The 13,845-nt window shown below is 35.3% G+C and overlaps 1 protein-coding gene across 1 annotated transcript in view; it reads right to left on the bottom strand.

The window, feature by feature from the left end:
- Positions 1-13,845, bottom strand: part of LOC119084098 (cholecystokinin receptor type A-like) — an 83,338-nt gene that overhangs the window by 30,742 nt on the left and 38,751 nt on the right. The window lies entirely within an intron of this gene.

Here is a 13,845-nt window from a genome sequence, read left to right as displayed (position 1 = left end):
AAGCATAGGTCATAATCCAAAGTAGATAAACCACTGAAGAAGATTTAAATCCGTAAAAACATACGGAGTTCAATTTATCATTTCTATTGAAATTGTGCGTGATATGACATATGGAAAATGCAAAAAAATTGTCAATCCTATACAGTGTTAAAAGAGTCCAGTTAATTTAACTGAGCTCGATGGGTGATATGTCGAAATGTACATACAACAGGGAAAAAACCAAATACCTGATCCCAATGGGTGATAGGTCAAAATTTCTAATATCTTTAACACACTATAGAGTGTTAAAGGAGAATGTCAAAAATAGTGTGTCCCATCGAGATCAGTTAAATTAACTGGTTTGTTCCTAGTTAACTGGACTTTTACATACAAATTTTGACATATCACCTATTAAGACCAGTTGAATAATTGGTCCTTTTTCTCTTTTTTTCCGTTCTTTTAACATGATTTGATTTGCGCGAAGTTCGTGAAAAATGTCTGAAAAATGTTTGATAAATACAAGGTTGTATACAAGGTTACGCCGATCGACATTTTTTCACAGTATCGCAAAAAAAAGCATGTCAGCTATCGGTAACTCTAACTGCATTTCAGTGCGAAATTTCAACTGAACTGAAGTCGCGCTTCAATAGACTGTTATGATCAGAGCGAGAAAACCGAAGACTAGTTATTATACTTGTCAAAGTATTTGCTTCTCTTTCAACGTGGTACGTTGAGAGCGAGAGGACAGAATACCAGTTTATTTTAACTTGCCTTGGAGTACTTGTCAAAATATCTTCTTCTCTTTCATCATAACACTCAATTTTGTATGAAAATTTCAGCAAAGTTCAGCGTTTTTTTGTTGCTATATTGCCCCATTGATCGTCGTAACCTTCTTATATATGAACCTTAGAACCATTTCTTAAAATTTTTCTATAGCTAAATATTACGCTGAAGTATAGCCTAGTTTGTGAACCTATGAATTAAGCAATACCAGACGAAGTCGCGATATTTCAACATTAGTTAGGAACAACTTTTTACCCTAACTAGTGTTAAAATATCGCGACTTCGTCAAATTTTGTTGATCAAAGCTAATGCTTTGTTTCCTCTTACCAAAAAACTACTCAGTGTGAGAGACAAAATTGAATTTTTTAAATTTTTTCTTTGTTTATTTGACAGCCCGCTCTCTCACGGCTCTCTCATGTAGCCTTTTTTTTTATGGAGCGGACACTTAAAGCACTAAGTTTAGGCGTCGAATATTGCTTATGTCACATAGAGCAATAAATTACGTCAGAACAATGCACTTCAAGCATGAGTGGTCCTTTTAATAGAGTACTAAAACTGGTCAGTGTTGTAAATAGAATACTTTCTACAGCTGACCACTATGATCGAACACTCATGCTTGAAGTGCGTTGGTCAGAATAATTTTTCATTTTTACACTGTTTCGCGGTCATGCCGTTTGTACAAACATTACTCCTCTTTTGATATAGGAAACTGTATAGTCTACTCCTACGCCCAAAAGCTTACCTATATTCGAAACGACAAGAGTATTCGAAATGTGAGCGATGCGAGTCATTTGTCAGTAAAAGTTCAATAATTTTTGTTAAAAGAATTTACTTGATTCGACAGAATGGATGACGGATACAACAAAAATATTCAATGTACAAAATTTCCATTACAATTTGCAATGGGAATTCCAGCAACGAATGCAATGAAAATAACTCTCTCCTACCATAGCATCAAATTTGTTACCAGCCACTAGCATTCCCAGATAACACATTTTGATATTTTTCGGGCTGGCCGTTCATCTCATACATCACGTGTATTTATCACTTTAAGATGTATCTTAATTCTTAGCGCCATGTTTACAACTCTAAACTTTATCTATTAAAACGGCTGAATTTAGATCACTAAAATGACCGCTGGCATGGCGTGACGATCGACGGTTCGGTTTTGTGTGCAAACTAATGACAACCAACTTTGCTTCTACTTCTAAGGGAATTCCCCGTATTTAGTTCATTTGCATTCATTTCAAAGAATTGGACGCACTCACTTATTCATTACTTTGTGAAATTGTGAAGTTGGTTTCGATTAGTTTGCACACTTTTCCGCACCATTCCTCACGTTTCCGTCATCAGTTTCACCAAACGAAGAGATCTATATCTTCACGACCAGACTGTTTGTTGACAGTAAAAAAAATGAAATTAGGCCTCCTTTTGCGTTGCTATGTGTAGCTACACTTAGGGCTTAGGGCGCGTACAGCAATTGTTTTTTGTTAAGTGAAAACCGACAAAGTTACGATATGCGATATGTGTAGCCTTGCTTTGCTATCTGGGATTTTCTTTTTTATATATTTTCAGAATACATTTTTCATCATCGTACACACTCAAATAGTCATGTGCTGTGTAACATGTAACAAAGAAAAACTTTTGCTATTCCATTTTACGATGACAAAAGCGGAAAAACGTTTCTTGGAATGGCTGACATTTAGGAAAAAAAAAAAGTTTTCTCATTGAATTACATACATTGGTGGATGGTGTTACTCAAGTTTTATTTAAACAAATTGTGAATTTATTTGCGAAAAATGTGCTCCTTGCAGATGTATCACCACAGTTTTGCTTAAAGTATGGAAAAGAAGGTAACGCCGCAGAGCAAATCCGGGAAAACAGAAGGAATTTATAGAAGCAGATATAATATGAGTCCGGCAAAAATTTAAATATTTTCAACTGACAGTTGGTCAAAATACCACTGACCTCATGTAACAAACATCACAAACTGTGCGTTAAAATGTCCCGATATGCGTTATGTTTTGACGTGGAAGGCGCAATTCCGGCAAAAAATGTCTATTTCAGAATCTCAAAACTGATAGTGTGTTTTCGCCTTTACTCTAGCTACAAATTGCGACGTGAATGAGACCTAACTCATTTTTTTTCCTGTCAATTGTGACGTTATACCAAACGTAAAATCATGTCCGGAGCGATAGCGGAGGACTTGACGCAGTCTAACTCCCAAAAAATGAACGAAGAAAATTTTTTGAGACGCGTCAACTATGTCTAGCCGAACATTTCAGTTTCTACCCTTTGGTCTATATCATCACAAAACCTATTTCATAATATTTTCGCTTTAAATACGAACAAAACGAGCTATCACTCGACTATGTAGGTTTAAAATTACCGGAGATACATCGTTTTGAAATTGGTCATTTTTCATACTAAATACACCAAATTGACTTTTTCCAAACAATCACGAGTATATACAGTGAGCATTAAAAGTTTGGAAACATATAAGAATGTGAACAAAAGAACAACAGACGTGAATACAATAGAACAATAGACATTGTATAAACCTGCTTCTATTGTTCTAGTATCTTCTTATCTATTGTTCTTTTGTTTACATTGCTCTTATATGTTTCCAAACTTTTTAGGCTCACTGTATATGTATGTAGGATTTAGCTATATTTAGTTAGTTAGCTATATGTACCTATATACAGTTAGTATATAGCTATATGGACCTATATACAGTTACTATCTAGCTATATGAACATATATATAGTTAGTATATAGCTATATGGTTCTATATATTGTTAGTACATACCTAATTGGACCTATATATAGTTAATATATAGCTATATGTACCTATATAGTTATTATATAGCTATATGAACCTTTATATAGTTAGTATATAGCTATATGATTCTATATATTGTTAGTATATGGATATATGTACCTATATATTGTTAGTATAGCTACATGGACCTATATATAGTTCTTATATAGCTATATGATGAACCGCAATTTTGACTGAAAAGTTTTGAACAAAAAATGTACCAAAAAAATTCTGCGTCGCATGTGGCAGATAAAAGTTCTCGTAGGTTTGTCTGTGAGCATCTGTCACTTTGCGACGCAGAATTTTTTTGAAAACTTTTCAGTCAAAATTCTGTTGGTTCAAATTTTTTCTGAAAAAATTGATTGTCGAATGGTTTGGAAAACTAGGCCAGCTAATTTCAATTAATTGGCTGTGAAATTCAATTTTGCGTAACGACGCTGACAGCGCCACCTCAAGCGATATCACTTGTTTTAGAAGTTAGCACACACATATAGACTGTAGACTGCGTCCAATTTTGCTCTGAAAGAGTTTTTGCCCGGTTTGAATTAAGTTGAACTCACAGTCTTTCGTTTTGTCTCACTGTACATGACAGTTGACATTTCAAACAATCTATTGTTTGAACTGTCAACTGTCACGTACATGGAGTGAAAACTGAGACAAAACGGATGACTCTTAGGCCACATTTAGGCTTGATTTCCGCATACAAAACACCACTCCGTTTTGACACCGCTTAGCTAAACGACTCTTTTCAATTGTTTAAAGTGTAAACTGCGAGAAAACAGAGTGCTTTTTTCGTAGGTGGAAATCAAGACTTAGTCTTTTTCGCGTTGATATATGCCAAGGTCGTTTATACTCTCTTGTGTTGCGTAATTTCTGAACAACCCCTAAATAACATTCACATAATTTAACTGAATGTTGTGTGGTACCCAGCGTTGATAAGCTTTTTAACTTTACCTTACAAATAACAAAAACAATTATTATTTAGCGCTCGCAAAAATGGTTCAATACAATTTACAATTTCTCATTAGAAATGTAAAACCCTTTTTGTCTGCCAAAATGGGAAAACAAAGTTTTAGCTAAAATAATAAAATTTGAATAACTGACCCGGATTTATGAATCGGATCGGCAACGATTTTCATAAATGTTAGCCCAGAGGAGGAAGGGTTTCGTAATGATTGTTTTAAAATTCACAAACAAAACAAAACTGAAAATGTGATTCTATGTACTTAAGGGTACGGACTATATATAATATCCATCATCATCATAGGGGACTATTCGTAAATGGCATTTCACATTTACCCGTCCTCTATTGGCATTTACCCATCTAATTTACCCTGCATCTAGCCATCTATCTTTCTGTATTAAACTCAATGGAACAATGTGGTGGTGTAATTGTGATAGACGGAATATTGGAAAACTATTTCAACACAGCACAAAAAACACAAACAACCCTATCCACAATGAAGTTTACCCACTAATACCCTTTCCTTTCTCTATACCAGTATAGCGAGCAATATTATAGCCAGAGATTATAATTGTACACTTTATACACCCACCTTATCTCTTGTGCACTCACAGAAAATAACTTTAATTTAATGACGAAATTAAGCTTTTCCCGTCCCGAAGAATACATTCAACGTTATGGTTTTGTGTGTGCATTTCTGTAACTTACAAACTAACTGGTAAGCCAACATCTAAAACAATAGATGTATTCACGGGAGAAAACGTACACCCGACACCCTCTGCATATTTTATAATCTTAATGCCAGATTTTATTCCCTCGGAGACGCAAACAATGTTGATGTAATAGTGATTTATCAGTCGCAGAATTCAAATTAAAGATAAAACCAATGCGCCCGATTTATGCGAGCTCATCCAAAACATTGCATAACGTTTTTTTTTGTCAGACTTTTACTTTAATCGCAACAGATTTTATCTTTGTAGACAAGCTATAAATCAAATGAGGGTCTAACTCTCCCTACAGACAACGACGCGAAAAACACCTCAGGCGAAATCGACCAATTTGACGTTACATTTCTTTTGTTCTCTGACAAAAGAAATTTTCGGTAAGCTATGCATTAGGTAGTACTCGCATTGTTGTGTTACCAGTTAGAGTGGCCAGTTAGAGAGCGACGTATGGGCAACGTATAGTGTCGAAATTGACGCTACAACAAAAGAATTCTGTCAATTTTGACACTAAACGTCGTCCATACGTCGCTCTGTAAATCCACAGTTAAGCTCGTGAAAGCTACGGTAAGATGGTGAATTTGTATATAATTTTTGGCTCAAGACCGACAGCCTGTGCACTACCCGATTAGAAAAATAAAACATTGAGTCCCAACTCAACAAAAGTGGTTCACTATTTTCAACGTCTTGAACATGCAGGAAAAAGTTTTGCAACCAAATGTGTGAAATTTACGTAAAATAAAAGCAACATTTTGTTTATGATTTACTAGGGACGTACTCAGGTAAAATCATGACAACCAACTTGACCGAGGGAAAGGGTATGTTGATTTATAGATTGTGGATTTGAGCACTATTTCACAGGACTCTCAATGATTGACGCTGTCGGCAAGTCGGTCACTTTTGTCAATTCGTCGAACGATATTGTGACAATGTGATCGAAAATTTAATTTCCTTACAAATGAGTTTGATTTTTAAATTTTGTAGCTCAAAAGACCGACTTGAAAGCAGTGCCATCGCTGATTTTTACGGTAGTGACGATAACAATTTCCACAATCTATTAATTTTATTCAGAAAAAAGGCAGAAATGTCGAACAGCTGAGTGAGTCTTCGTAAAATTGATTATTTTGAAACTTGCACTAAGAGAAAACCCAAAGAAATCCTTTAAGTGGATTTTCATGAACTTTTTTTCTCTGTCAATAACTTTTATGTCGTTTCATCTGATCTTCTTAGATACTTGAAAACCACTTAGCACTTTTGTTTAACCCTACCTCAGTAAGGTGTGGGTGAAGACCTTTTGTGGGATTTACTCAGGGAAAAAAAGGTTATGCAAACCGGTGAATATTCGCTAAAATTTTGAGAAAGGCTTACATGGCTTAATCGACCTTTTGATTCCGGGCAGGCAAGAGATGTCATTCGACATATTTCTTGGGAAAATCCAAGGTTCTGAAAGAACAGGTTAGGTCACTCACGAAGGGGGGTGACATCAAGTTTATTAAACGCACTCATTACAAATTGTGTGAAAAGTCACCTTGAAAACAATTTTTTTTTTGTTAATTTGAAATCGTCATATAAAGTTTAACGAACCTAGCCATCGGGAAATTTAGATGTCACCACTCAACTCAAAAGTGTCTTAACCTTAACCTGTAGCAGAACCTCGAGAATATTCAAAAATTTTGCAACATGTTAATGTAACGTACCTATCGTGAGATCGTTCATATAATTTTGTATGAAGCGCCCTCTCGTAAAGTATGTTACATGTCACAAATTGAGTTGATTTTTCCACATTTGATGACCCTTAAAAACCCAATTGACTCTTAGCACTTTGGTATGATTCCTAAAATCGATAATTGAAATTCCAGGCGAGCCTTTCCACCTTATCAAAAAATGAGAAATGATTTCTGTCACAACGTCACTACGAGCCATGTCTATTGTCAATTTTTTTTCGTCATTTCTTATCTCGTTGAGACATAAACTTGTATTCCCATAAAACTGCCCATATTTGCTTTCTTATGTTCTTTTTTGTTGACTTTTATATTCGCTAGGTTTCATCAAAACAACAATCCTAATAACGAAAGACAACAAAACCAGCGTCGATTTCGTATAATATCTGTAACAACACTTTCGACTAAACACACATCGTCATTGCCTATACGAAATCAGAGCAGATCATTATTATACAAACGCTCCAATCGATTAGAAATGAAAAATCGTAATTTATTTGCTGTGTTCGAATAGCTTTCTGATATCATTTATCGTCGATAAACGGCTTAACTGTCAGAAAAATGTTTGTTGAGCACACAAACAATATAATATTCGTATCACATGCTGGTAAATTAAATTGTCTCTTCGGTCACCACGCGCGTAAACACATTAAATTATGGAAAATGTTATAATGTCTGTGACAATAAATGCAACATTTTCATTGACAGTACATACGGGGCCATTCACAAATTATATTACACTATCGAAAAATAATAGTTATTTGTTCAATGAGGGAAGAAAAGTTAGAAATTACATTTCTGGGGTGTTGTTTCACCAGAGAAAATGAAATTTCCAACTATTTTCCCAAGTTAAACAAAACATTTCTTCTCAACAAAGGCTTTTGAGTATCCGCGGAGGAAGAAAATGACTGACCTCGAGAGGCATTTACCAATGAAATTTTTAAGCTCTCGATGCTACTGGCAAATATGTATCGCGAAAATATTGAAAATCTATAAAGAGTCTTCGAGGACTCCCCCTCCCACTCAAGGTGCGTGCGTTATTTGTAAATGGCCATACAAGAAACAAATGAAATTGAAATAGTTAGAGTTTTATCATCATGTATTTCGAGTGCAAAGACATGTAAGGGACTGGTGGGTTTATTTCGAGTCCATGTTCCATTTATTTCCACTCCGAAATTTTCGGTAGCACGAATTTTTCTATTCAACAAAACCGAAATGATAAATCAAGTAAAAACCTTTCGAGGATAAGAATTTATATACCGACCGAAATGCGAAACGTTTTTCGACAGGACAGACCTGAAATTTATTTGGTTTTATTTTCGTTGAACAGATTAGAGCATTTTTCAAAATTTAGTATATCAAATCGAGACGAAATCGTTGTGCATAGAGTGTTCTATAAAAATGAAAAATGAACGTGAACGTTTCAATGATAATATATAATGGAACACACAGCAATCAGATGAGGCGGTATACTGTCACAAAGAGAATATATATATTTGTCTTGTATTGGATGTGATGGTGTTCATAATATCAGTCCATTTGTAGGTCTAACAGGAAAATAGTTATTTGTTTACAAAGGGGAATCATGGCGTCGCGTTAGGAAGTCCTCACACGTAAAATGGGGGGAAAATGCCTGTGGACTGAGGAACTTACATGAACTTCTTGACTTCGCCCGTTTGCCCTATGGCGATCGCACCAATGAAGTGGATTGCATCATTGTATCTGAAGTGATTAATTCATCTGCCATTTGACACGCTTTTAACTTTGCAGTTCTTCTGTAAGTCGACAAAAGGAATTGCCTCATCTTCCACTGCAGGTGGTTTTTTTTGGCAATAGAGATGATGAAAGAGAAGAAGATGTTTTGGCAAGTACCCTAAGGCAAATTAAAATAAACTGGTCTTCTGTCCTCTCGCTCTCAACGTACCACGTTGAAAGAGAAGCAAATACTTTGATAATACTTATAATAAGTAGTCTTCGGTTTTCTCGCTCTGATCATAACAGTCTATAGTACATAGCAACAAGAGTGTAGCTTAGGGCCAGAGCGAAGCGAGATGACAGCTAAAAGAATAATCATTTCAGCTGTTTTTTAACTGGTCCACTCACATAACCTCACTGTTTTATGAGTGTTTTTGCGAGTCTAATAGTTGTACGCTCGCGTGGTAGTATGAACACGTATAAGAGAGTGAGGCTGGTTGAGTGAATTAGCTGAAAAACACATATTGCGTCACAGATTTGGTTGGTATTACATGCATCAATTCGTAAACAACCAAATTGCAAATCTGATTAGATTATTTGGGTTTTCTCCACCCGGGAGAGAAATTACTGTGAAAGTAGAAATTTCCACGCCTAAATTGTCATTGGACAGAACGCCATTTTCTCCTTTTGAGTGGAGAAATTGAGATTAATTACACCGCACACGTGAAATAGTTATTTGTTCAAAGGGTTTGTTCGAGTATGACGTTTGGTGCCAGAGCGCCAGAGTTCCACAAGTCTACAAGTTTTTTTTTACAAAAAAGGCTCCCAGAAGCCTCAGGTAAAATCTCGGATCGGCAAGATTCACATGAAAACTCGACGTTTCAACTTTTCATGCCTTTTATGTGTGTACATATGTAAGGCAAAGTCCCTTCTCCCCTACCGATTTATTACATCACATCCCATCGTACGTCAAATTAAGTTTCCCGTGCTCATTACAAAATAGCAAAAGTACCCACAACAAACGTTTCATAAAAAAGTTTCGTCAAAACTTTCAGCGTAATAAAGTCGTATAAATATTCATTGATGCCACAACAGTTAAGTGACTCCTGGAGAGTTACAAACATTCTCCAGGATAACGATGCTATAAAACAACAAATTACAAAATCGGAGACACATGTTCGAAATCAAATCGTAAAGTTAAACATGCTGTGTGTGTATCGAATAATGTCAGAGTCGGATTTATTGCATAAATTTTCGGTCGCTCAACGAATCGCAATTCCTAAAACCTCGCTCAGTTCAAATCAATTTACGGATCGGCTTTACACTTGGTGCTATTTTGCTGGAATATGTTTTAGGGAACAAGGATTGAAGGTTTTTCCCGTCTTAAAAAATAGGTTCTGTTACGTTAACGGTTGGATGTCTTATACCATTACAATGAAAAGGTTTATCATAACTTACCATATATTGACTGATGGTTGACACAAAGTCAACATTTTTTCCATTTTATTTTCTATCAAATCGAATAAAAAATCAACCCAAATTACCCCTATCACTTATGTGTGTGAATCATGTGTCGTGTTGCACATTACTCCATCCACCTTCAGGCAATATTGAAAAGCACTGAATAATATTCAGCGAATATATTTCTACATTTTATTGAATGTCGTCGCAAGTAAGTACATATGGTACATATATGGATAATTCCAGCTAATTTGTGACCGTTCGAAATATTTTCACCAATTGAAATGCGATTTCGGCAAACTTTTCCTTAAAAGCTGTTGACCAGATGCGTCGTTTAAGCCCCATATTAGGTCGGTGGCCGAATATCTCGGGGAGATACTGTCATAAAACTGAATGCTTGTTTTTAGCAAATTTTTGAAAATTCTAGTTTGTTTCACGAAACTATTGACAAGACGCGTAGTTTGACACGAAATTAAATTTTTTGAAGATTTTTGGTTCATTTTGCTTCGAAGTAAGGTAAAATCACTTCGACCCAAACGTTGCCGAAATTACATTTTTTCAAATAAAAACTGAAGATCGGTGTCATTCGAAAGCTACAGCATATGACTACACGAGAAAAATAACTTTGAGTCAATCAGGTTAGTTGGGCGAGTAAAGTAGGTGAAAACAGCTTCCCGGTGGTGATAAAAGTCATCCTCGAATTTTAACTCGTCGAGGTTATCTCGAAAAATTTTGTAACCATTTTTTAAACGGTTTTGAGCCAAAGCAACATTTTCTGTGGGGTAACAATCACCAATTTAAAAAAAAATGTTTCTGGCTATTAATGACCTCCGAAAAATATCACTTTTTTAGACATATCTCCCCCAAATGTTGAGTTACCAACCTCATATTGGGCTTAAACTGCGCGTCTTGGCCATAGCTTTCAGGGAAAAAAAGTTTATCGAAATCAGTTTTTATTTGGGGAAAGTATTTCGAAAAGTCACAAACTGGTAACGCAACTAACCACCGACTTTTGCGATCACACGAGTCACACTTCGCAGGCTAAAAATTCCAATTCTTGTTGGTTATGAAAGCACTGGGTCTCCTGAGTATTAGAAAATTTATAGACTGATTTGTTACCGCAAAACATAGCCAACACAATTAACTTTATGACTCATAGATAACGAAATTTGGAACTCAATCTAACCCTGGAATTACCCATATATATATATCGGCTTTATATGGTGATGTATAATGGTAATATTTTCAATTTTCCAACGTATGGAAATGAATAAATGTCCTTCGAGATTCAGGCTGATTTAACTTAACATTTTTTATCTCTCCGTTTTTCTTCGTCTCTCTCTCATTTTGCCAGAGGTTGACTTTTCATTAATAATATTTGAATAAATAAGAAGGTGTTAAACGTATGGAATTTTCAACGGTGGTGTATCGTTGGCGGTTTCATAGCAGTTCATGTCGTGTGTATAAATTTATAGCTATAACTACACTGAGTGTACATACCTGCCTAAGAAAAATCTTTGCACATAATAAGCTGTGGCAAGAAGATTTTTCTCATATTTTTTTTTCGCTTACAGTTTTTCAATGTCGAAATGTGCAATTTTTTAGGCCAATAGAATTCACAAGCTGGTCTGTGTTACACCAGGTATTGGCTACATTGACGTCATATCAATGTGCGTAGTGCGTATACGTAACACCGTATATTCTTACATAACCTGTATCTCATTTATATTTATCGTATGAATTTAATACAAGCTTTTATAAGATCCTTTGTGGAATTCAAATTTTTATGTTCAGTTGTTTCATCTATGGCATCCCATCATCCGCACGATTAGACTGTTTTGACTCGACAGGGGGCGGTAAATAAAGTGATAATTTCATGAAAATCGCACACTATTTAAAAACGGACATATCCTTCTCCTGGAGTAAGGACGCTCAGGGCCGTTCAGACATTATATGAGTGAGAGATATATACTACATGTACAAGAAAAACGTGAGCTGGAATTTTATGTGTTGGTCACACTGATTTTGAACAAGTTAGATGTCAAGAGACGATGCATCGCTACAGCGCAACAGCATCGAATTGATGAATTGCTGTAATAAAAAGTCGCTTGCTTTGACGAAATTGAAAAATTTCAATTTTGCTGATGCAAAAGTGGCAGCTTTTCTAGTTTATTGAATGACATTGAGAGTTTCCATAACAGGAAAATTGTGGCATTTGGTATTGTTGTGGCGAATATTTTCGCGTACGTCGTTGTGTAAAGGCACAGTAACTAGCTCAAAATCAGTGTTACCAACACAGGTATTTTTTGTACCATGAATGTTCAACTTTGTCGCCGTACGAATCATTCAGTATGTATTCATCGCTGCAGCCACCAACACATTCACACATTTTCCTACATTTTTCAAAATTTTCCAAAAACTTTTTTTTTTGAAAACTTAGGAAAATTCAAGAAAATGTGGAAAAATGTTTTCCCAAAATGGACCCAGTGTTTAATTGATGTTCATCAGACGAAATGACTGCAGTTGGCTCCTCAACGCTAAGGAGCGCGATTGGGTGGAGATGAAGCATGCAGACTCTGTCGAGCGATAGACGCTGCGCCATATGAGGAGGGAAAGCATCTTGCTTGAAATGGTGAAGTGACGGTAGAATAGAAAGAGAGAAGATTTTAGAATGCAGGAAACTTCAAGCCCTAATAAATACCATTCCAATATAGAAAGACACCCTAGTTTGCAGATGTAAGCCTGTTACACTGTAAACTTTTTACACGCTAAACCGTAAAAGGTATTCAGCTTGCAGAATAATTATTGATCTCTCATGCTACGTTCCATCAGTTGCAAGTGGCACATAGAACCAAGCAGCTCTATAGAAGTTCGTTTCGTACAAGGCTACAAATCCAGCCGCAATCGGCTGTCATGTTTAGTTTAATAATCTTATTCCATTCCACATTTGTTGTAATGATATATAGTGGGTTCAACTACGCATTTTATGGTTTACAATACATATAGAGAGCATACGAAATGGTATATAATACAACGTCTGAATTGAAATTCTACTATACTTTTCTTCGCCACTTTTGCACGTTGCATATTTTAACGATAAAAAGAATCAAAATGAAAAGAATGAAAGAAAAAAGGTAAATTTATTGATGCCGCTTACCATTCATATGAATTTTGAGTAATCATAAAAATAAAATTTTATTTTAAGTTTTTATTATATTTTTTAAACTGTCTGAGTGGAGCATACAAGATTGGCTTTATTCAAGTAGTTTTCAACATCGAGGCTAGACAATATTGATAATATTAAAACGTGTACTAAAGAGCTCTAATATCTCTTCACAGCGACAATATTTTTCATCAAAATTTTGTGCTTCACAAAAATAAATCTTCAATAAATTGAGATTTTATTATTAAATCTTCCATGACTACATTGGCATTTTAATGTGCCGTTATATAACAAAACGTATGTTGAAAATTACGGACGTAAAAGATTTTGCGTAAGACATTAAAACGCAATAGGATCAGTAAGATGTAATAATCTCGACATGGGTTATTAAAAAAAAAAAAAAAAAAAAAAAAAAAAAAAAAAAAAAAAAAAATGATAGATCTAGTCCTATTACTTACATAACTCATGCCATATTTTAGTAGGCAAGACGAAATACTTACTCGAATGGCCAAAAAGCTGTGTAGGTCTAAAGAACA

The sequence above is a fragment of the Bradysia coprophila genome, unplaced genomic scaffold (assembly GCF_014529535.1).
Source record: "Bradysia coprophila strain Holo2 unplaced genomic scaffold, BU_Bcop_v1 contig_732, whole genome shotgun sequence".
Classification (NCBI taxonomy): Eukaryota; Metazoa; Arthropoda; class Insecta; order Diptera; family Sciaridae; genus Bradysia; species Bradysia coprophila.
The sequence above is the reverse complement of the archived record's forward strand: the minus strand, read 5'-3'. Positions and strand labels throughout refer to the sequence as shown.